This window comes from Octopus bimaculoides, chromosome 9, assembly GCF_001194135.2.
Source record: "Octopus bimaculoides isolate UCB-OBI-ISO-001 chromosome 9, ASM119413v2, whole genome shotgun sequence".
In the NCBI taxonomy this organism is placed as follows: Eukaryota; Metazoa; Mollusca; class Cephalopoda; order Octopoda; family Octopodidae; genus Octopus; species Octopus bimaculoides.
This window is the reverse complement of record NC_068989.1, coordinates 76,354,095-76,362,913: the sequence shown is the minus strand read 5'-3', so window position 1 is coordinate 76,362,913 and position 8,819 is coordinate 76,354,095. Positions and strand designations below refer to the sequence as shown.

The 8,819-nt window shown below is 36.9% G+C and overlaps 1 protein-coding gene across 1 annotated transcript in view; it reads right to left on the bottom strand.

Annotated features, from left to right (window-relative positions):
- The window catches only part of LOC106868258 (low-density lipoprotein receptor-related protein 5), a 91,783-nt gene that overhangs the window by 14,851 nt on the left and 68,113 nt on the right, over nt 1-8,819 (bottom strand). The gene's annotated exons all lie outside the window — the stretch shown is intronic.

Sequence of the window (8,819 nt, the reverse complement as noted above, 5' to 3'; positions counted from 1 at the left end):
CGAAGTCCACTCCACACACTCACACAGACGCACATCGGCAACATTCGGTTATTTTTTTGAAAATGGGTCATAACCCCGAAATATTGAATACAAGGTAAGACTACATTAATTCATATATTTGTTTTTTTTTTTGTGGTTTACCTTGCATTTACTTCGCATTGTTTTGGCCTTACCCACGGTCCTTTACACAATATATTCTAAGCAATGCTTCATAGTAATTATTCCATTATATATATATATATGTATATATACATATATATATACATATATATGTATACACTGAGAGACCGAATGAGACATACAAATATATATATATAGATAGATATGCGTATGCATGTATGCATATACATGCGCACCTACATAAAAACACATACATACATAGCCGTCAACACATATATTCATGATAACCTAAAAAATAAATACATACTTTAGCAGATGGTAACTCAGTTAAATTTCATATCTTTTGAGGTTTAACCCATTACAAAAATGAAGCAGCTTTGTTTTCACAATGCTGTACCCGATCCAAGAACTGAAATGACGGTCTCACGATCACGAGTGGAACACCCTAGTCACCAGTCTATGCTCTCACACACATGAATAAATACAAAACCAATATACATAGACGGCGTGCACACGCGCGCGCCTGCGCTCAAACTCACACACAACGCACATACTAACATATATATACGCATATTTACTAACACACATACGTACAGAACCAAAAAATTATCGCAATGCATTTCATTAGACAGTCTGACATTCCACTAGTTCACTGCCCCGGCCGGTCTGGCACCTTACTTATGAACACCGGAAGGGCGAAAGCTAGGTTGATCTAGGCGGGATTCGAATTTGGAGTACAGGAACAAATACTGGAAAGCAGTCTTGCATATATTATAAGTATACATTATAAATAATGTATAAAGAATGGAATTTTTGTATAACTCTCATTCTTCCAATTTCCTATTCTTATATTTTTGTCTCTCCTTCTCTCTCTCTCACTTTCACGCTGACTGGGACCAATACTCCATTGTTTATATCTATCCTACTTTATCTTTTCTTCTCCCTTCTCCACTTCCTCTCTCCTTCTGTTTCTCTCTGTTTCTCTCTCTATCTATCTATCTATCTCTCGCAATATCGAGAAAATTAAAAAGATAAGTAAAGGGAATAATGCGTGATAGAGAAAAATGCATAGCATGATGGCACGTAAAGTGTTTCGGAAAGAGGAAGAGGGATGGTTATTGAGAACAACCTAAGTGGAAAATACATCCTTAAATGAAGTGATTCTCACTCTTACCCCCTATTTCTCCTACTTGCTTTACCTCATGTTTTCCGACACTTGACATCTTGTTCCGTTACTCAACACAAATACTAAATAAGAATATGATACATATACGAGGGCTCATCAGTAAGTACCAGGGCTGTTGCCATAGTAACAAAGTTAAGGCGTGCAGAGTAAAGCCGCTTGCCAAAGATTGACCTTGAACTCTGCTGTGCATGCACACTAAGTTTCAACGTTCTAACTCACTTCCGCTGTTTACAGCAGTGCTTGGAAGGAAGGTGTGTAGCGTGTGATCGTCGCATTGACCATGACAGAGAACGTTGTCATGGCGATACCTGCTCAGAGGCCAACGCAAAGTTGCAGAAAGTATATGGAGATGAGTGTATGAGCAACACACAAGTGTATGAGTGGTTCAGGCGTTTCCAAGATGGCTGAAAAAATGTCGATATTGTGTGTTTGTGTGTGTATTGTGCACGCGCGCGATTGTCTGTGCTTCATTGTTTGTGTCTTTGTGTCTGTGCATGGCCCCACCCCCACTGCTTAACAACCGGTGTTGAAGTGTTTAAGTCCCAATAACTTGGTGTTTCGGCATAAGAGACTGAAAAAAGGAATAAATATTAGGGCCGATTTATTCGACTAAAAAAAAGAAAAACACTTCAAGATGGTGCCCCAGCATGGGCGCAGTCTAATGACTGAAACAAATGAAAGAAATAGAGTATAAATTTTAATCCCTTTCATGAAAATGAGAGAAAGATACTAGCTGCACTTTGATATGAAATCGAAACGGTTATATACTCGTACGAACGCTCTGCAAACAGGCTGAGACGGGGAACACCGGTCCTATATTAAAAACGAATTTGGTCCCTTACACCTAGTCCACCAAGCATCTAAGGCAGCAGTTCTCAACAAGGATCTACCGTATTTTGACTTGTATATGGAACCCTTTTTGTTGTTTTTTTTGTCAAAAATTAGATTAAAAGATTTGGGAGTTTCTTATATATTGATAGTATATAATACTATCCCTTACAAAACCTTTTTTCCAAATTTTAAGCCCCCAAAACTAGGGGGTTCCTTATACACGTTAAAATACGGTATATGACCCTCGGTGGCCCTTGTGGTTATATTTTTACAATACATATAGTATTTTAACAATTTTTTACGCAATTCCTAATAATATTACTCTTTTTTACTCTTTTACATCTTTCAGTCATTTGACTGCGGCCATGCTGGAGCACCACCTTTAGTCGAGCAAATCGACCCCAGGACTTATTCTTTGGAAGCTTAGTACTTATTCTATCGGTCTCTTTTGCCGAACCGCTAAGTTACGGGGACGTAAACACACCAGCATCGGTTGTCAAGTGATTGTGGGGAGGGGGGGGGGTTAGGGTTAGGGTTAGACACACAAACATATATATATATACATATATACGACGGGCTTCTTTCAGTTTCCGTCTACCAAATCCTCTCACAAAGCTTTGGTCGGCCCAAGGCTATAGTAGAAGACACTTGCCCAAGGTGCCACGCAGTGGGACTGAACCCGGAACCATGTGGTTGGTAAGCAAGCTACTTAACACACAGCCACTCCTGCGCCTATATATAATATTCTAACAATTTTTTATGCAATTCCTAATAATATTGATTAATAAAAAAATATAATAGGATGATTTTTTTTAAAGCATCGAATGGCAAGAAGGGTCCATCCAACTAAAATAGGACTCAAAAGTTGAACTGTATGAATTTTCTCTCTTCCCTTTCCTTTACTATCCCTATTTTCGTGTCACTCCTTTTTTATCACCCATCATAAATTCCAACTTAGCGTAAACATGACCTGGTTTGCGCTGGTATGTACTTGTTTTATGTGTAATTGTGTGTGCGTGTACGTGGGTGGGTGTACATGTGTGTGTCTTTGAGAGTGTGCGTGTGTGTGTGAGTGTGTGCGCGTGCGTTCGTGTATGTGTGTGTGTCTGTGTGTGTGTCTGCTTGTCTCTCTCTGTGCGCATGTGCGTGTTCGCACGCGTAGCGTTTGAGAGTGGAGACGCATGGCTTGGTGGTTAAGGTGTTGTATTCCTGATCGTAAGATTGTAGTTTCGATTCCTGGAGAGGGAGACGTGTTGTGTTCTTGAGCAAAACACTTTATTTCACGTTGCTCCTGTCCACTCAGCCGGCAAAAATTAGTAATCTTGCAACGGACCGGCGTCCCGTCCAGCTGGAGAATATCTATCCTTATGTGACGGTATGACTCATAAGAAATCAGTCCTTATGTGACGGTATGACTCGAGAAAGTAACTTTACTTTTTACTTTACTAACGCAGTGTTTGAGATCTTGGGTTCATCCTATTGTGTGGGTCTTAGAATAGTGTTCACTATAGACTTCGGATTCATTCACAACCTGTGTGTGTAAGTAATTAGACAGAAACTATGTGCAATCCAATCGGTTGGACAGTAAATTTAATTCAATGAACTAATCATTATAACCAGTTTTCTTTATGAGCTGTGCGTTTGAGCGACCGCACATAAGTATATTTACGACAGGCTCCTATCACTTGACAACTGATTCTGGTGTGTTTACTTCCCCGTAACTTAACGGTTCGGCAAAAGAGACCGATGGAATAAATACTAGTCTTACAAAGAATAAGTCCTGGGGTCAATTTGCTCGACTAAAGGCGGTGCTCCAGCATGGCCACAGTCAACTGACTGAAACAAGTAAAAGTGTGAAAGAGTATATATATATATATATATATATATATATATTTACTTGGAGAATGGAGCAACAAATACAAGAAAAAGCATTTTCGTTGGACTAGATAGCCGTTGTTTTATTATGTGGAACTTGTGAAATGAGTCAGTGTGGAGGTTTAGGTTATGTAATGAGTCATTTTGTATATTATGTTTTATTTATATATATATATTGTAATTTTTACTTTTTTACTTTTACATCGTTTAGGTCATTGTGTGTGTGGTGGGGTAAGTGCACGTTTGCGTATAGGCGCAAACATAAATGTTACATACGCTTAAATAGACAGACGCTACTTCTCTGGAGTGGATATCATGTCAATATCGGGAACTACAATTAGTATAAAGGCGTCATTTATTGCACATATTAGTACATTGTTCAAAGCCCTACAAAGAGAGAGGATGACAATAGAGAGAATAAAGGAATAAGAAGCCTTGACTTCTGATTCTAGGCACACAAACATACATTCATACTTTCATAAATAAATACGTACATACATACAGACGTTTGGACGGGCGGAGAGATAGATATACAGTCAGATAGGCAAACAGATAGATAGATAGATAGATAGATAGATAGATAGATAGATAGATAGATAGATAGTTCTAATTCCCAAAAGGAGTGGTGCTTTTCAATTCCCAGACGGGTGGTGCTCTTGAACAAAGCAGATCATTTAACGTTGACACAGTCCACTGAGCTGAAAATTAATAAGAAAATGCCACGGCCAGACCTGAAAGGATCTGTTGTCCCGTTCTGCCGGAGATTTTTACTACCTCGATCGCAAACACGCTATGTGTGCGTATGCGTGAATATATATATATATATACATGCATACATACAAACATACATACGTACATATATATGTGCGTGCATGCATACAATCATACGTACATATATACTTATATACATACATACATATGCAGGTATGTGCATACATGCATGTATGCATGTATGCATGTATGTGTGTAATGTATGTATATACGTATATAAATTCATATGTATAAAAGACAGACTGACAGAAGGAAAGAGAGAGACCGAGTATGAGAGTTTTATTGAAGCTAAAAATCCCCACAAAATACCTTTCAGAGTTTCACGGAACCGATCGTCCGACAGAAAATAAATTTTAAGTGTTCACCTCTTCCAATGATCGCTTACCTAAGACCCTGAGTTATACTTCGTGGAATTTTCAATCAGCTTCAAATAAAAATAGTTTTTTATTTAAATTATCCTTAGTATTCAAGTGCTATTTTCTCCACCTTGTTTTGTACCGACATCTTCAGTGCGCGCGTACGCATGAGTGTTTGCGTTTGTGTGTGAGGGGTTGTATAAAGCGCACACAGATGTATACACACGCATAAAGATACACTCACAAACAAACAAATACACACATATATACTATATCTAAGTGTGTGTATGAGTGTGTGTGTGTGTGTGTGTGTGTGTGTGTGTGTGTGTGTGTGTGTGTGTGCATGTGTGTTCGCGTACATGTGTGTGTGTGTGTGTGTGTGTGTGTTTACAAACACAAATAAAGGGCAAGGAGCCGAATGAATTATGAAATTTTGTTTGCTCAAATCGATGTCCCCTACGTTTCTAATCAGCTTTTGTGACTTGACAACGTATTGTTGTATGTAGTAAATTGGTCGAAGAATTCTAGAATAAACAGAATAAAATCTGTATTGTTCAGTTTTCGTTGGTTAGCTTTAATCAAATACTAATCGCGAGCAACTTCGAGCATGATAGATGTTGGATTATTTCTGTAGCAATGTTCAGTTTGTGCCGTGTCTAGAAGAGGTCTGAAACACTAGGAAATCGCTGGGATGCTGTATAAAGAATAATTACTACTGTGTGATGATTTAGTCAATGGTGTTTGTGGGATGTAATAAGGTTGTTATCTGATCTCTGACTCAAAGTTTGTCACCATAAATTTTTTCATATATCTGCATGTAAACAACAACTCGGACCTATTGTTCTATAAACTAAAACAGTACCAAGAAGTTACATTTTTCTATGAAGCATAAGCTGCACCTCTTTCACCCATTCGAATATCATTTTGCAGTTTTGATGATATTTCAGCTAACATTTATGCTCTAATGGTATTGAGTGAACGCGAATATAAATCCGGTTTTAAAATGTGACATCTTCCGTGAATCCTAAGTAGTTGGGATTGACGGAGGATGCGTTTGTTATTTTGCTTTATAGAGAAGTTACTTTATGAGATCCTTATTCTAAACAAGGTGTTGCTGTGTTACAGAAATTACTTTTAGCAGATGTGAAGAGTATTTGTATGACATTGACAGTGCTTGCATATCCGTATATGAGATGTGCTGGCAACAATGACTTCATATACGTTTATGAGATGCGCTGGCAACAGTGATTGCATATACGTATATGAGATGTGCTGGCAATAGTGATTGCATATACGTATATGATATGTGTTGGCAACAGTGATTGCATATACGTATATGAGATGTGCTGGCAACAGTGATTGCATATACGTATATGAGATGTGCTGGCAACAGTGATTGCATATACGTATATGAGATGTGCTGGCATGCACATGACATACTGGTTAGTGTGGTCCATTCGACAGTTCAACTTCTACAAATCTATTTATTATCTATTTGCCATGTGCCACATCCCACGTAACGAGAACCTAGGAATAGCAACGGTGTGAATCATTATGTTTGAACATATATATGTGTGTGCGTGTGTGTATGTGTGTGTATGTGTATGCGAACGTATGTGCATGAGTGTGTAGATAGATAGATAGATAGATAGATAGATAGATAGATAGATAGATAGATAGATAGATAGACTATGATCGGATGAACATGTATATAATTAAGTATCTGTCAGTGTGTAGGTGATTGTGTGGATTGCGGTGTATGTACGTATTAGCATGTATGTATATGTCTATCTATATATGAGTGTGTGTGTGTTTGTGTGTGTATGTATGTGTGTGTGTATATGATTATATATACGAATATATGCGCGTGTGGGAGAGAGACGGAGAGGGAGATAGAGTGTGTTTGTATGTGTGTGTATTTATTTGTGTGTGTGTGTGTGTGTGCGTGTGTGTGTGTGTGTGTGTACGAATATATGCTAGTTCGCCTGCGCATTAATGCACATTAGAAGAATGAAAAATGCAATCTTTCATACAGTTGGTATTCGGCAAATAACGACTAACTCACACTCGACAAACACATTGATACATCTACATGCACAATCACATACATACACTCACACACATATAGAAACAATAAAAATACAAATAATCATTGACATACAAAAAAAAACAACATAACAGTACAGTAGAAAATAAAGACATTGTCGATTATGCCTATCCTTCTAAATATCTTCTAAGATGCATTATCTTCTATAGTTATGGCTAATAGTTATGTTCATTCTTTTCACCTACGCAAACTATTTATACGTTGAGGGAAATGTAAATAAATAAAGACAGGCGTAAATTAACATATAGCTTTCGTGGCGGAATGATATTCAATGATATTCATTACCACAGTAAGACATCCGTCAATCGTCATTATATATTTAGCATGTTATTCACTATCCAATAAGGAATGGAGTGTAGCTAAGTACATACTCAGAAACGCATACACACACCAGACACACACATACACACACATACACACATATATACAAGCATATACATAAGCATATATACACAAATACACACAAACACACACACAGACATATGCATATATGTGTGTGTGTATATATATATATATATATATATATATATATATATATATATATAAAATTACACATACGCATATGTACATTCATGCATACATACCTACATACATACCTACATACATACCTACATGCACACTTACGCACATACATACATATACGTATATATATATATATGCGTATATATATATATGTATAGGCAGGCAGACAAACAGACAGACAGACAGACAGATAGACAGACAGACAGGCAGATAGATAGATAGATAGATAGATAGATAGATAGATAGATAGATAGATAGATAGATAGATAGATAGATAGACAGATAGATAGATAGATAGATAGATAGATAGATAAGATAGGCGTATAAACAACAAGCAGGCGTATTATTTTGACGCTTGAGAAGGTGAGAAAGTCTTTTATATTTCGAGCCTACGCTCTTCCACAGAAAGGAACACTATGAAACAAACAGACAGAGAATAAAAAAAATACCTTAAGAGATAGAAAATATCCAATAAATTACTGGTTTATTTCCTATTATTTTATTATGAATAGTAATATTCCTGAAATAATAGGTTTAAGTATAAATCTTGGTTAATAAATATCAAATTAACATCCAGAAAATGGAGAATTAGCGTTTATATAGTTTATTATCTGCAAAAATTAAAACCTGTTCACTTACAACTGTTTCTATTTTGCCCAAACGATTAACTTCTAGTAATCTTCTATATATATAAAAATGAGAATGTGTGTCTGTCTGTCTGTCTGTCTGTCTGTCTGTCTGTGTGAATCCCTAAAACTCGAGAACTACGCAACCAATTTCATTCAAATTTTACAGATGCCTTACTTAGGGTTCCAGTAGTGTTTTAGTCAAAAAAAATTTTAACTTCTTGCAGAGTTCGAGCTCACAGCAACATAACATCTCCTCCACTATTTAATTATTACGTGTCAAAAGTGAAACAAAAACACTCATGTCAAATACTTTCACTTTAAAAATGAAACTATTCTACTAACTGAAACAATCACATTTCGATACTGTAATGACAGATACTTTCAGAGAAAGAGAAAGAGAGAAAGAGAGAGAGAAAGAGAGA